The sequence below is a fragment of the Emys orbicularis genome, chromosome 1 (genome assembly GCF_028017835.1).
Source record: "Emys orbicularis isolate rEmyOrb1 chromosome 1, rEmyOrb1.hap1, whole genome shotgun sequence".
NCBI lineage: Eukaryota > Metazoa > Chordata > Testudines > Emydidae > Emys > Emys orbicularis.
In genome coordinates this window covers 184,585,827-184,601,644 of record NC_088683.1, presented here as the reverse complement: position 1 = coordinate 184,601,644, position 15,818 = coordinate 184,585,827, and positions in this window count along the sequence as shown.

Here is a 15,818-nt window from a genome sequence, read left to right as displayed (position 1 = left end):
CGCACCTCATGATAATTTAAAGAATTGGTGAAAATTCTGTTATTGGGTGCATACTAGCATCTGGTAGAGTCCCTTGGAGAAAAGAAAACCACCACATTATTTTCCATGGCACATAGCACAATGTATTAGAAAAGTTTTGAGTCATGCATGAAAAAATAAAAGAGAGAAGTGTTTCTTCTACCAGGACATCAAGATCAGAAACTACTCCTGTGTTTTCACTCCAGCAGCTTCTCTAAAAGTCTCTTAATGTTCCCAGTCATTCATCTGTTAAGGTAAATGACTTCAGAACTCTTTAGCGCCCCTCTAAGATTCAAGACCAAATTGCACCAGAAAGATCCTGACAGTACAGCTGTTTGCCAATTACTTGAATTATTTCTAGGCACTTTGGCACATCTCAAGATGAAATGAAAATCTTTCAGTCTGCACCACTGAGGGATTTATTATTTCACAATGCTTCCACATATAACATAATGAGAATAAAAGCTTCTCTGCTTCGCAGATCTTACCTAAGGTATCATAAGGCATAGAAAATAACATCCCTTTCTTTCTGAAGGAACCTACTGATTTTTTCAAAGGTAAGGAGAAAGATGGTAACATTAGACAAAGAAAGCTATTTTCCTTGATTTAAAAAAAAACACCTCTAAATTTGAGCACACAAGAGATTTTAGGATTAAAAAATACACACATCTGTGCTGAGACACGGAACCTCTAAGGTGCTTCATTATTGGCATTTAAAGCCAGTTTCATGAAACACCTGGCCTTGAATAAACAGTGTGATCAGAGAGTGTCAGCAGGCTGAACAGATTTTAAATGGAAGAGCATTACACATTCAAAAGCCATTTTCAAGCTAATAACAGCAATATCAGCAAAACTGTAACAATAATGTAACCATCCCAAAATACATTATTATTAACGCTGGTGCATCTTGGTAGATCGTTCAACATCCTTCTTAACCTGTTTTGTTTCAGAAAGACTATATTTTTATCCCCACTTTATTTTTATAATATTATGTACTGCTGATAGCCTTATTTATCCTTTATTATTCCCAGTTTCTTCTCTATTTCCTCTTCTTATTTGTATTATTGCCTCTCCACAAGTGCCTACAGCAGTATTCACTGAAATCACTAACCATTGCTCAGAGTTCTCCCCTTTTTAGCATGTCTTCGAGGACAGAAATCCTTGCCTGAAGCATTACTTTTGGGTCGGGGGGGGGGGGGGGGACAGGACGGACGGAGGGGGAGGAAATCACTGCTCGTTGCTTTGCTTGCAATTCTCATTTGGCTAGTGCTTGCAGAAATTGAACTGAACTTTCTTCAGTGTTACTGCAGCTGCAAGGTAATTGCCCAAAGTTGCGGGAGCCAATAAGGATCGATTTTCCTTTTCGCATTTTGCAAATGTTACAAAAGAGCCTGATAAGTCAGTTATGGCTCATATACTTCTCACTAGGCACAGATGGAACTTGCTCTGAGTTCATTAATAACACCTTACTTCTACATGATGACTTTCATCCAAAGATTAAAATGTGCTTGTCAATGATGGGCATTAACCCCATTTCACGGGTGGCAAGAGGGAAGCGCAGAAAGATGAATTGATTTGCCTAAGGTTGCACAAAGAAAGAGGAGCAGAGCTGAGTCTAAATAAGCTTCTATTTTGTACCTGCAATTTTGTGGGCATAACTAGTGTCATTTGCTGTTGAAATGAGGGCTAGACTGAACTGACCATTATGCAGCCGGACGGGGGAGTAAGACCTCATATACACAAATACTCTCATGCACGGTCCTAGGCAGAGTCAGGGGGATAAAATAGGGAGAGCACACCCAATACTTTCCTTCCTGAGTAGGTGGACAGGGAATTGAGTTGCATCCTTTTGGGGGCTTAGCCCTGGAGTGATGTGGGGTTTTGAGGAGCAGGGAAGGAATTGCAACTGCATTGCTTTTTGTTCATTTTTCCACAAACATTAGTACAAACTGCGTTTCATTCACACAAATGTGTATTTGTTGCAAATGTGTAGTGGTGAACAAGCCAGCATAACCATGCGCGAATACTCACATTGCTACCAGCTGCAGTCACCTCACAATCACTTATATGCTTGCTTTGAGTGTTTGGTTATGGTGGTGTTGGAAGGCAAGGAAAGAACAGGAGATTTGTAGAAAAATTGGTATTCTGAAGCAAAACCAAAAATCAGCATGAGCAGCAGCAAGGAGGGAAGTGAACGCTTGAGCACCAGAATGGGTCCTTGCCTGAAGACAATTTGCACATGTTATAGCCTAAAGATCATGGAACAAAGGATCTGCTGTGTGGTCAAAAACTGAAGGCGGGGATGTCAGAATTCACAGGTAACTTTTCTATGCAATCACCTCTACACGTGGGACAGGGAAACATCTATGGTCCTGTGGCCACATGGGCACCCACCATGTAACATCAAATGGCTACTGCCAGCAAGAATGACCATCATAACCATATTCCTTCACCAGGGAAAAACAAAGGGCCAATAAGCACGAAGGCCAGTCGAGGAGGAAGTGGGGTCACTTAAGGAAGCAGCCACCAGGTGCATAACATCAGCTACATGGTGGCAATGGTAGACTCTTGCTGTTCTACTGCATTTGATTGGAAGTAAGCAAGTCAAGAATGAGGCTCACCATTGTTTCTCTTTTTTAGGTGGAAAAAAAAAGCTGTATTTTTGTAGCAGATCACCACTCTCTGGCATGGGCAGAAGTGCTGAGTTGTGAGGATGAAACTCCATTTGCGGTGCCCATGTTAGAAGTGACCATTGCCTTCTGCCAAAATCTCTCGTTGATGTTCACCTTTTTCCTTCCATAGAACAATACATTGACCATCTCCAGAAATAATTCAGTATTCAAATAACCTTTATAATTAATATTATCTACCAGAGCAGTGGTTCTCAGCCTTTTCCATACTGTGATCATATATTAAAACAACAAAAGTCTGTGGACCCCCTTCCCACCTAGCTATAAAGAAAGAGAGGGTGGTCATGATCCCCCAAGTCATTTGTTATCTCCAGGACATTCAGAATCCATGTATCAGTGAAAATTCCAGTATTTGACAGACAAAAACTCTAGAACAGATTTTAATTTTCTCTGTCAATTTTTGGCCACACTGACTGCAAACTATATTCCCACAAACTCCTGTTTTTCCAGAGCTCCAAAAACATGGATTTATTTATCACAGCATTTTGTTCATTTTGATTAGACTCAGACCTTAGCTCATCACCTACACCTCTGTCATTAATCTCGTTTAGAAAATATGATGAATATTGCACTCATAGCTAAGTAAAATGAACACTAGCCTTCACACCACAGCTGGATTTCTGTACTTGGCAAGATGGCATGGCATTCTGAGAAACAAACTGTCTTTCCTGTCCCCCGATCTATCCAATTCTGAGTCCTCTTCAGGCTCTAGCATCTTCTCTCTTCGAATGCATAGAAAAAAATAAATGAATAGAGATATTCTATCTCCTAGAACTGGAAGGGACCTTGAAAGGTCATCGAGTCCAGCCCCCTGTCTTCACTAGCAGGACCAAGTACTGATTTTACCCCAGATCCCTAAGTGGTCCCCTTAAGGATTAAACTTACAACCCTGGGTTTAGCAGGCCAGTGCTCAAACCACTGAGCTAATTCCAGATGGACATTCTTTTTGTATATTTGTTTGTATGCCGTATTTTTAGCCTTCTGAAACAGGAGCTGTCCCTCATTATGAATCATTTAAAACATCCGTTTGAGCCTTATAGGGTATGTCTCCATTGCAGCTGGGAGGTATCATTCGCAGCATGGATAGACAGACTCCTGCTAGCTCTGCTCAAGCTAGCTTGCTAAAAATAGGAATGTGAACGTTATGGCACTGCAGATGTCTTGGGCTAGTTGCCTGACCTTGGACCCAGGAAACAAGATGGGCTTGAATTTGGGTGGCTAGCTTATGCTACTGCCAATGCTGCAGCCTCCATACTGCTACTTCAGCATGTTAGCTTGAGCTGAGCTAGTGCGAGTCTGTCTACCCATACTGCGAATCACACCTCCCAGGTGCAGTGAAGACACACCCATAAATAACTTTGCACCATGTTTCCTAAGGTTGGTGTTTAAGCTGAACTCACAGAATATGCACATAAATGTCACTGTACTTCTAACACATGCATTTATGTATGAAAACGAGTAATGCATACACAGGTATCCATTTTGTATGCACAGGGATTTGTGCTCCAAACAGATGTGTGTGTATATTTTGCTGGGGCAAGTTTGGGCACCAACTTTGAAAATCTGGTCCATTATGTCCAGGTCTCTAAGTGGTTACTCTTTTCTCCATAAATATGCAATTTTCTCTGGCTAACAGTAATGAGTTGCACTCTTTTTATTCCTGTCATCAGTCTCTATAAGGGGTCAGTGTTGCCTTGAAAACCAATGAAGCAATAGCTAGCATAAGCCATTTGTCAATGTATGTTATGTGTCCCTCTCTGGGCCCAATACACAGAGGATGAGAGTCTGTTCACAGATCCTGAGCTAGAGAGCTTTGTTCCTTAGTTCAAGCTGTAGTAGCCCATGCCTTCAGCTTTGTAGGTCCCTAGTTCACTCCCTGGAATGTCAGCCAAGATGGTGGGCATCACACTAGTGCTGACCTATTTCTGTGGTGAGGGGGATGAGATTTTCCTGGGTATGAATCTCATTTATGCTAAGGCCCCTTTATACTGCTCTGGTAAAGGAGACAAAGTTGGCATCAGTTACATATGCCCTTTAGGGTCTCTTTACACTGCCAGAGTGAAAAGTGAAAGTGAAAAGGGGCCTTAGTTCAAATGACAGTCAGATCCTCTCTGTTTAGCCTAGGAACCATCTGAAGGGCTGAGCTTACACAAATAATAGAAAATAAAATTAATATACAAAGGGCCTCCTTATATCTCCTCTGCCACAGTCAAGCAGAATTATCCCACATACAAGGTCTTCTCAGTGTTTTCCATTCCACAGCTCCCTAGTTTGCGACAGCTCATGTCTCACTTCCTGTGGCCCTTCTTCCCTCCTTCCACCCTACTGGAACAGGTGCAACCAACCAACTGCAGCATGCCTGTATCATCAGTTGTTTCTTGGAGATGGGGTTTACAGAAATCATTTCCAGTTAGACTAACGAACAGAAGGAAGTTCAGCAAATAAAATAAGACTGTCTGGTCCAACATGCATGACACTTAAACAATATATGTTAATTCCACTGTCCTAACTGCTCACCACTTCATCGTCAATTTACATAATTCTCTCCTTCACAAGAATTTGTTTTTGGTATCTCTTGATTTAATTTAAACCCTTTACTTCAGTTGCAATCCCTGTTTTGTTTGAAGAGGATTTAGCCAAGTTTCCTAGTGACTATTTTTTCTTGTTTGCATAATTATATCCCTAAAATCCGCTCCCTTTATCTCTGTTAAAAAAATGTCTATTAGCTTAAAGTCTTTGGGTTCCCTTCCTGTCTCTTCCTTCCACACTTTTCCTCTCTGCATTCTATGCACCTCCAAAATGTTTAACCCATTTTGTCAGTGTTAAATAGGACAATTTTGTGCAACAGAATGCTGGACCAGGGGAATCAAACCTTCATGCTTGATTATTGTAACACATTGTACCTAAGAATGAAACCACATAAACTGAAAGAGTACCATTTACAGCCCACCTGCTAAACAAGAGAGATCTCTGAGAACACAGCATCCCAGTGCTCAGATAACTACCACATACAATTTGAGGTCCTGCTTTGGATCTTTAAAGCTCTAAATTAGTTGGGCCCATGTTATCTTAATGACCGCCTCTCCCTTCAGCACCAAGACCTGCCATGCCAGCAGCACTCTTGATAAACAATGTAACCCAGTGTTAGAAGAGTGGTGCCTGGCCCACAGCTGTGAAACTGCTCCCCCATGGCTAAGAATGACCACAAAAATTACTTGTTTTCAGAATGAAATGCAAGACCCTTTCCCTCAATGCATCTTTCCCACAATAACAGTGACGATGGAAGTAATAACCTCACCTCTGACTGTGCTGGGGAAAGAGGGAGAGCATCTATGTTCATGCTCCCTGTTGGAGAAAACTTTAGAAGGTGCTGAGATAGTACAGCAAGGAGGGCAGTACATATACATGAATAAATAGCTGGATCCCCACTGAAGATTCTGGGATTATTCATTTCCCCCTGAATACACCCAGAAATGGGAGATTGTAGCAGGGTGTTGGCTCCCCTGTTTCCTTCAGAAGTCAGCACATGGAAAGTGTATGTGTGCAGGTATGTAAGGATGAAAAGTGTATTGCTTTTGGTGGGGAGGTAGTTGACTATGAAGAGGGAAAAGGGGCCTCAATCTTGGGATCGTCTGAGCTATTTTTCTTTTGTTCTATTCCCTAGCTTAAGTCCTTTTGCATATGTGTGTTTGTTGTCTGCGTGCCCCATACTACGGTGGAATTTTATGTATCATTTGGGCCCTATTATAGATAAGACATACCCCACCCCCCAATCCCTTCAGTGGATTTAGCGTCCTCTTAATAATAGAACATTAAATAATTCTGCTGTCTCCATCTAGCTGATCTGAGGAAGGAGATGGGGGCTGTTGTGTCTCCCTGTTGGTATGTCCTATCCCTTCACACTCTGGTAGCGTGTCTAGTGAACTGGAGCCCATGCAGCAGAGGTTTCAGAGTAAGACTCCTGAGCAGCAGCTCTCAGATCCATTTGGGATTTGGAAAGAAGAATACATGCTAGGCTGGACTTGCTAGAGATGGATGTTTTGACTCAAAAAATTACTAGAGTCAGAGCTCCGTTCAAGTTCACAGTAAGAAATTGAACGCCAATGAACACGATGAAATCTGATTCTGGAAAGCCAGAGCAGTTATTTTAGCTTTAACAGAATAAAGAGTGAAATTGAGATTGTGGCCTTTAATCCTTGGACTGAGCTGGACAGAGTGTTGGGCACAGGTTGCAATGGCAGTTTGCCCACTGTTACAGTGGGTGAGAATGTTGCTAAAAAGAATAACCTGTGTATTCCAGAGATATGTGAGGCAACTGCAGTCACCACATCCTGATTTGATAAGTACATTCCCAAGCAAAGGTTTAAGTAGCTATGCCTTTCTGCATCCTCCTTCTCTGTCTGTAACACTTTATGCCCCCTCCCTCCGTTAGTTTTTCCACCTAGTTAATGCCCTCCAAACAAGCGCTCTTGAATACCTTTAAACAAAAGCAAAAAAAGACACCCCCCCCCAAATCTCAGAACTAACATGTTGCTTGCCAGCATCACATGGTGCACTCTGCTTGTATCTTGCATTCCTTTAGATCGCAAGCTCTTCGGAGCAAGGACTGTCTCTTATTCTATGTTTGGCAAGTGTGTAGTATAATGGAGCCCTGGTCTCAGTTGGTCCCTAGCCTCTAGCATAAGAAACACGATAAATGAACAAAGAAAATGATCTATTTCCAGAAAGACTTGAGGAAGAATGTCTTCGTTACAAAACCTAAACTTGCAATTAAGTTAAAGGGGTCAATGAATAACAATTCTCATAAACTTCAGAGATAAATTGGAAATTTAAACAGATTGACTGGTATATCCCAGATACCTTGTGCCGCTCTGGTGATGTAAAATAGCCTTAGTGGTACCAATAAATCTGGCTGAGAATCTTAACTTGGCCAAGAAAAGCCCTCTTTTTTACTGTACTGATTCAAGTGAAGATTTCACATTCTATGACTGCTTTCGTTTGGGAATTTTCTCAGTAAAAAAAGTTTAACAACTTTTGGTGTAATGACCTTTAATTTGTTGTATCTAAATTAATAGGAGGGGTAGGATGGCTCATTAATTTTGGCACAGAAGTGGTAATGTGCTGGGATTGATGCATGTATTGTAGCAATGGAAGGGCTATAGCTGCCAGAAGTGAATGAGAGAAGAGTGGCTTGCATGCACTCACAGAGTGCGGGGTGGAGTTGCGGCAATGAGGTTCAGGAAAAGTGCTGCAGTGGCAGGTATGTGACATTAAGATCCAGGAAGGATTTTACTGTGGGTAAGGGAAAAGAACAGTAGAGATTACCAAAAACCTGGATCTCCTGAAAGGCGGAGAGTGTACGAATGGTTGGAAAATTTCCACTGAAGCAGCGTACTATCAGAAAATGCCATTTTTATTAAACCAAAGTGTCTGGCAAAACTGCAGCAATTTTGATGAAATTTCATTAAAAAAAATTGGAAAAATCTTTTTGAAAATGCCGAACTGCCCCGTTTTGACATTTACAATTTTGCATTTAAACGTGACCTTTCAGGCCAAAATGTACTTTTTTTTAAATATAAAGAACTTTAAAAATACAAAAGGGTCAGAATGGAAGCAATATATTTTGAATTTACTGAAATGAAATATTTTAATTGATGCAAAACAAAAACATTCTTGGAATTTTGTTGCATGAAAAATTTCAAAATGTTGGCTTTTTGTCACGAGTTGGGCCAAAAGTATTTTTTTTTAATCTTGAACTTTTTCACAACATGGAAAATCTGTTTTCCAATGAGTTCTCTGGATTCTGCCCATGTTGAAGGTATCTTATATCTATATGTTGTTAGACCTTGTGACAGGGCAGTGTGTCACATCCATGCCTCTTCCATAAATACAGACCAATCTGAGACCTTCTTGCTTGTAAACACGTCTGGGTTACATAGCAGTGTCTCCACACCTTCACATATTGTATCTCAACTTTCTAATCCCTCCTCCAAAAAGGGGGAGAGGGGGAGATAAGGTGTCTCTACTCAGAGAACTTCCTTTATCAAGCTCTCCTAGCCTTCTGTTTCTCTCTTTGTCTTTGCCCTGAGCACTCCTTCTTCTGCCCTTTCATACAAATTCCCTGTTAATGGGCTAACTAGCTCATTGACTCACTAGCCCCAATATGGCCTGGTAATCAGATACACCTCTGTCCGTTAGAAGAGCCTAATTAGCACTAATAGTGACCAGAGTGCTGGCTCAAGTGCTAGCTCTTGGCACTCTGTCACAGACCCATCTTACTCGTGCTCTTACATTCATACACTACTTAGCCAGTTCATCTCAGACTCTCTGGCACTTAAATGCTTTATTGCATCTTTGATAACTAGACTGACAGTTCTGGAAAAAGTCACAAACATTTAAAATGTTCACTGATCTATATAACTGAAAAGCAGCTTGGCCAAATATTGCTTGAACTTTCCCAAGGTAAAAAAATTCCTCTGGACTGAAACAAAAAACCAAAACATGAGAATCTTCAATCAAAAAGGAGTTTTACTGAGAAAGTTACAGGGTAGAAGGAAATGGGTTTTATAATAGGAGGATGATAACAACCTTGACTGCGGAGAGGCACCAATGGTTCTGTAATACGTGTGTGTGTGTATGTGAGAGAGGGAGAGAGAGAGGGAGTGTAATTACACATACGTCTGTCTAAGAATGGGTGTCAAAGGCAGTAGAGCTGTGCATTGTTTGTAACCTTTTTCTTTCCCATGATCAGAATCATATTGTCTAACATATATAGGAGCAGGAAAAAAACCCAAAACTGTTGATCACCAAAATAACAAGGTTCATATAGTCCAAATTTTATGAGAGCTGTGTGGTCTAGGGGGATTTTGTACAGGGCTCTAAACCAAGAATTCACTTACTCCTTATTCTGTCACTTATTTGAAATGTGGCTTTGGGCAAGTTACAGGTTAAGCTCTTTTTGTATTTCAGCTCACTCTGTAAAATAGGACTTTTACCCTAGTTCATAAAGGTGCAATGAGAAGTAAGGTCCAAACATTCTGTAGCAAACCCCCATTGCTTTAATGGGTGCAGGATTGGGTACTACGTCATATAAGAGAAGGTTACTCACCTTGTGCAGTAACTGAGGTTCTTCAAGATGTTTGTCCCTGTGGGTGCTCCACTTTAGGTGTCTTGACACCTTGCACTTGTGATGGGAAATTTGTGGTAGCAGTGCTCGGTTGGGCTGCTCGTGCGCTGTAGCCGTCTCGCTCCATACTGAGCGGTTACATAGCAGTGCACAGCCAACCATCCCCCTGTTCCTTTTCTACCTCAGAGAATTGGTCTGAAACGCTGAAGTAGAGGGGAGGAGAGATGGGAGTGGAGCACCCATAGGGACAACCATCTGGAAGAACCTCTGTTACTGCAAAAGGTGAGTAACCCTCTCTTCTTGGAGGAGTGTCCCTCTGGGTACTCCACTTTAGGTGATTGTTGAGCAGGGCCCCTCAGTGGACAGGAGGGGCTCCGGAGTTAGTCTATTGATGGTGGATAGCATCATAAGTCCAAAATGAGTATCTGATGCTGACTGTTGTTCTAAAGCATAGTGTTTAGTGAAAGTATGGACTCATGCCCAGGTAGTTGCTTTGCAAATGTCAGTAATAGGTACATTATTGAGAAAGGTCACAGATGTTGCCAGCACTCTAGTGGAGTGTGTGCGAATTCCTGGTGGAAGTTGTAGATTGTTGTTTTGGTAGCACAAATGGATACATCCAGATATCCATTTGGATAGTCTCTGTTTTGAGATGGTTTGATCCATCGAGCATACTGTTACTGAAACGAATAGTCAAGGTGATTTTCTAAATGTTTTTGTTCTTTCAATGTAGAAAGCTAATGCTCTGCAAACATCCAGCATGTGGAGTGAGGCCTCCCTCCCATCTGCATGTGGCTTCAGAAAAAATACAGGTTAGTAAATGGGTTCATTTAAATGAAAGGGGGAGGCGACCTTGGGTATGAACTTAGGATGCAGTCACAGGATTACTTTATTTTTAAAGAATGTTGTATACGGTGGGTGTACCATTAAGGCACCTAATTCTCCCACTCATCTTGCAGATGTGATGGCAATGAGGAAGGTCACCTTCATGGATAACTGCAACAAAGAACAAGTTGCAATGGATTCAAATGGTTTTCCCATGAATCCGTATAGCACAAGGTTGAGTTCCCACATGGGTGTAGGGTTTCTTAGTATGGGATAAGTGTTTTCAATGCCTTTAAGGAAGTGTTTAATCGTTGGGTGAGCAAACATAGTAACCCCGTCCACCTTGTCATGGAAGGAGGTAATAGCAGCCAAATGTACTCTGAGGGAGCTTGTGGATAGCCCCAAGTTTTTAAGTCCTAAAAAATAGTCGAGGATCCACGGTAGAGGAAACGACTGTGGTAAGATCTGTTTGTCTTGGCACCAGGTGCAGAAACATGTCCACTTATGGATATATGTCTTTCTTGTGCTTAGTCTTCGACTGTTCAGTAATATATCTGTTACTTCCTCAGAACAGGCCCTCTCGACCCCAGTCAGCAATGGAGTAACCAGGCCTTGAGGTGGAGTACTGTGCAGTTGGGGTGACGGACGCGTCCCGCATCCTGTGATAGAAGGTGAGGTACCAAGGGAAGGGTTTGAGGCGGTTTCACTGCCATCTGACACAGGTATGAGAACCACGTTTGTCTGGACACAATGAGAATTGCCCTGGACTTGTCCTGCCTGATCTTGTGAATGACTCGGCTTAGGAGTGGAATTAGAGGAAATGCATACATCAGTGGCGCCTCCCATTTTATGAGGAGAGAGTTGCCTAGGGAGTGATGTCCCAATCCTGCTCTGGAGCAATATTGTGGGCATTTGGCATTCTGAGCTGTTGCAAATAGATCTATGGTGGGGAATCCCCATAGTTTGAATAAGGATTTGAGAATTCCAGGATCTATCTCCCACTTGTGGGTTTCTGAAAAATCCCTGCTTAGTAGATCCGCTGTTGTATCTGACATCCCAGCAGATAGGATGCTCCATGTTTTTGGTGATGCATCAATTCCAAAGGCGTATTGCATCTGTACATAGGGAGTATGATTGTGCTCCCCCTTGGCGGTATACATAAAACATGCATGGTATATTGTCCATGAGGATCTTGATGGCATTGTTCTTGATTAGAGGGAGAAAGTGCCCACATGCATTTCGGACTGCCCTTAGTTTCAGTAAGTTAATGTGCAGGTTGGACTCTGCTGAGGACTAGCGGCCTTGGATCGTATTGTTGAGTAGATGCGCCCCCTCAACCTATTAGGTCTGTTGTGATTTTCATGGTTGGAGTTCTTTGTTGGAAAGGGACTCCTGAGCAGACGTTCTTTGGTTGTGTCCACCATGTTAACGAGTCTTTTACTCTGTGTGGCATTGTAAAGTATCTGTTGAGAGAGTGTCTTTGCCATACATATAATGTTCGAAGCCAGGCCTGCAAACATCTCATGTGGAGTCTGGCATGTTTTAGAACAAATGTTGCTGACATATGTCCCAAGAGTTGTAAGCATGTTCTGGCAGATTTTTGTGGGCTGTCCATCACCACTGAAATTAAGTTGACTTGAATGAGGAAGTTTTGTTGGGGTAACATGGCTGTTGCTGTGATACAATCGAGGTAGGCTCCTATGAATTCCAACTTTTGGACAAACAGATTGACAGAGCCAGACGAGTACCCAGAAGTCACCTCCTACAAGACAGGCCCAACAAAGAAAATAACAGAACACCACTAGCTGTCACCTTCAGCCCCCAACTAAAACCTCTCCAGCCCATCATCAAAGATCTACAACCTATCCTGAAAGATGATCCCTGACTCTCACAGATCTTGGGAGACAGACCTGTCCTCGCTTACAGACAGCCCCCCAACCTGAAGCAAATAGTCGCCAGCAACCACACACCACTGAACAAAAACACTGACCCAGGAACCTATCCTTGTAACAAAGCCCGATGCCAACTCTGTCCACATATCTATTCAAGTGACATCATCATAGGACCTAATCACATCAGCCATGCCATCAGGGACTCATTCACCTGCACATCTACCAATGTGATCTATGCCATCATGTGCCAGCAATGCCCCTCTGCCATGTACATTGGCCAAACCAGACAGTCTCTATGCAAAAGAATATATGGACACAAATCTGACATCAGGAATCACAACATTCAAAAACCAGTAGGAGAACACTTTAACCTGTCTGGTCACTCAATAACAGACCTGTGTGTGGCAATTTTGCAACAGAAAAGCTTCAAAAACAGACTCCAATGAGAAACTGTTGAGCTTGAATTGATATGCAAACTAGATACAATCAATTTAGGCTTGAATACAGACTGGGAATGCCTGAGCCATTACAAACATTGAATCTATCTCCCCATGTAAGTATTCTCACACTTCTTGTCAAACTGTCTGTACTGGGCTATCTTGATTATCACTTCAAAAGTTTTTTTCTCTTACTTAATTGGCCTCTCAGAGTTGGTAAGACAACTCCCACCTTTTCATGCTCTCTGTATGTGTATATATATCTCCTCAATATATGTTCCATTCTATGCATGCGAAGAAGTGGGCTGTAGCCCACGAAAGCTTATGCTCAAATAAATTTGTTAGTCTCTAAGGTGCCACAAGGACTCCTGTTCTTTTTGCGGATACAGACTAACATGGCTGCTACTCTGAAACTTTTGGACAGGAACCAGTGTGGACTTTTGTACATTTATTTGCAACCCTAGGTCTGTAAACAGGGTTATTGTGCTCTGCATGATGTTTATTGCTTCTTGCTGCATTGGTGCCCTTATAAGGCAGTTGTCTAAGTATGGAAATACACCTCTACCCCGATATAATGTGACCCAATATAACACGAATTCGGATATAACACGGTAAAGCAGCGCTCCAGGGGGGCGGGGCTGCATGCTCTGGCGGATCAAAGCAAGTTCGCGGTTTCACCTATAACGCGGTAAGAACTTTTGGCTTCCGAGGACAGCGTTATATTGGGGTAGAGGTGTATCATCACTCCTTGTCTGCGGAGGTGAGCTGCAACAGCAGCGAGTACTTTGGAAAAAACCCTTGGGGCAGTGGAAAGGCGAAGGGTAGTACTCTGTATTGGAAATGCTGTTTCCCTAGGGTGAATCTCAGGAATCTTCTGTGTGATGGGTGGATGGTGATATGAAAATAAGTGTCCTGAAGGTTGAGGGCTGAAAGCAAATCTCCTTTCTCTAATTATTGTGGTTAGTCACCATTTTGAAACATTGTGTTCTCACAAATTTGTTGAGTTTTCGTAAATGCAGGATGGGTCTCCACCTACCAGTATTTTTCTGAGTTAGAAAGTAATGTGAATACAAACCTCTCCCCCTGTGTTGTAATGGTATGGGTTCCATGGCACCTAATTGTATGAGGTGGTTTATTTCCTGTTGTAACAGGTGCTCATGAGAGAGGTCCCTGAAGAGGGATGGGGATGGGTAGGTGGGATAGAAATAAAGGGGATAGAATAGTCCTTCTGGATAATCTCTAAAACCCATTTGTCTGTCATGGTGGTGTTCCAGACTGAGTAGTATGGTGACAGGTGGTCTCCGAATGGGCGGGGGACTATTTCTGGTTCCTGAGTTAGGGAGTGTGGACGTCTTGTGCCCTCAAATACATATTCAAAATGATTGTTTAGAGGTGAATTGTTGAGACGTGGAAGGCTGATCTTGGTTCTGCTGACATCTGTTCTGTCTTTGTTTATGCTGTTGGTCGTACCGTCTTTGGGTCTGAGAGTATGATGTAGATCAGAATCTCTGCTTGTAAAACTGCAAGGGTTTTTAAAGTCACCCTGGAGTCTTTTAGGTGTGTAACGAAACATTGGTTTTGTCTGCAAATAGTTTCTGTCCCTCAAAGGGTAGGTCCTCAACTATTGCCTGGACCACTCTTAGGAATCCGAAGAGGTGGAGCCATGATGCATGGCACATGACCACGGATGTCATAATGGATCATGCTGCCATGTCTGCAGAGTCAAGGGAGGCCTGGAGGACTGTCCTGGCGATGAGAGACCCTTGAGAAATGTTTGCTTTGTACTGTTTTTTGTCATCTGGTAAATTTTCAATAAAAGTTGACATTATGGAGAAACAAATTGTGCGTATATTTGGCCAGCAGGACAGCATAGTTGGCTATGCAGAACTGAAGTGTAGCTGAGGAATAAGCTTTCCATCCTTTTCTTATCCTGGCCGTCAGCTTTCTGCAATGTGGGCACTTTCGAGTAATGTGTGTCTTGCCGAGGCAGCGGACACACTGAGAGTGGCCGTCAGAGACCAGTATGGAGAGTCTGCAAGTCAGGCAGCATTTAAAACCAGGGGAGTCTGGCATGCCTGAGTTGGTCTCTTAGAGAAAAAACAGGGTAAACCCTGTTTGAGGTTAAGGCTGCATGCCTGACAAAGAGACAGAGAAGGTACAAGGAATTTTTTTTTGATGAAATTAAAGAAATTAGAGTAGGGCAAGGGGATAGGGAAGCTAACTTCAACTAAGCTAGTACTACCACTATGAATTATCTACTATAATTTTTCTCTGAAGTAGGAGAGGGTGTTGCTGATTGTTCTGACTCAAGGTAAAGGCAGTATAGAAGGAACTGGGGGACGGTTTGCTGTGTAACTGCTCGGTGTGGCACGAGATGGCTATGGCACGTGCGCTGCCTAATCGGGCACTGCTGCCACAAATCTCTGATTACAAGCACATGGCATCAAGACACCTAACGTGGAGCACCTACAGGGACATTCCTCAAAGAAGAACAATAAATTATGGCTGCTCTTCAGCTGGTGTGCTATAAGGGACTAGGCACAGAGAGAGAGATCCCAGGAATCCCCTTCCCTTCAAGTGTGCCTGTGCAGGAGGCAGACATAATTTATAGGGGAAAGCCAGGTGGGATACCCCCTATTGTTGCCTACATTGTAGCAACCTCAGAAAGAATATGTTTAAATAGGTGTGATCCAAGGGCCTATGGATGCCAGCTGGCAGATGTCGTAGAAGTACAGAGGGGTAAAGGGATAGCCTAGGTTCACACAAAAAAATAAATTCATGTAAGGTCTCTAATGAAAGCCTGTGACACACTGGTCATCACTGCAAAAAC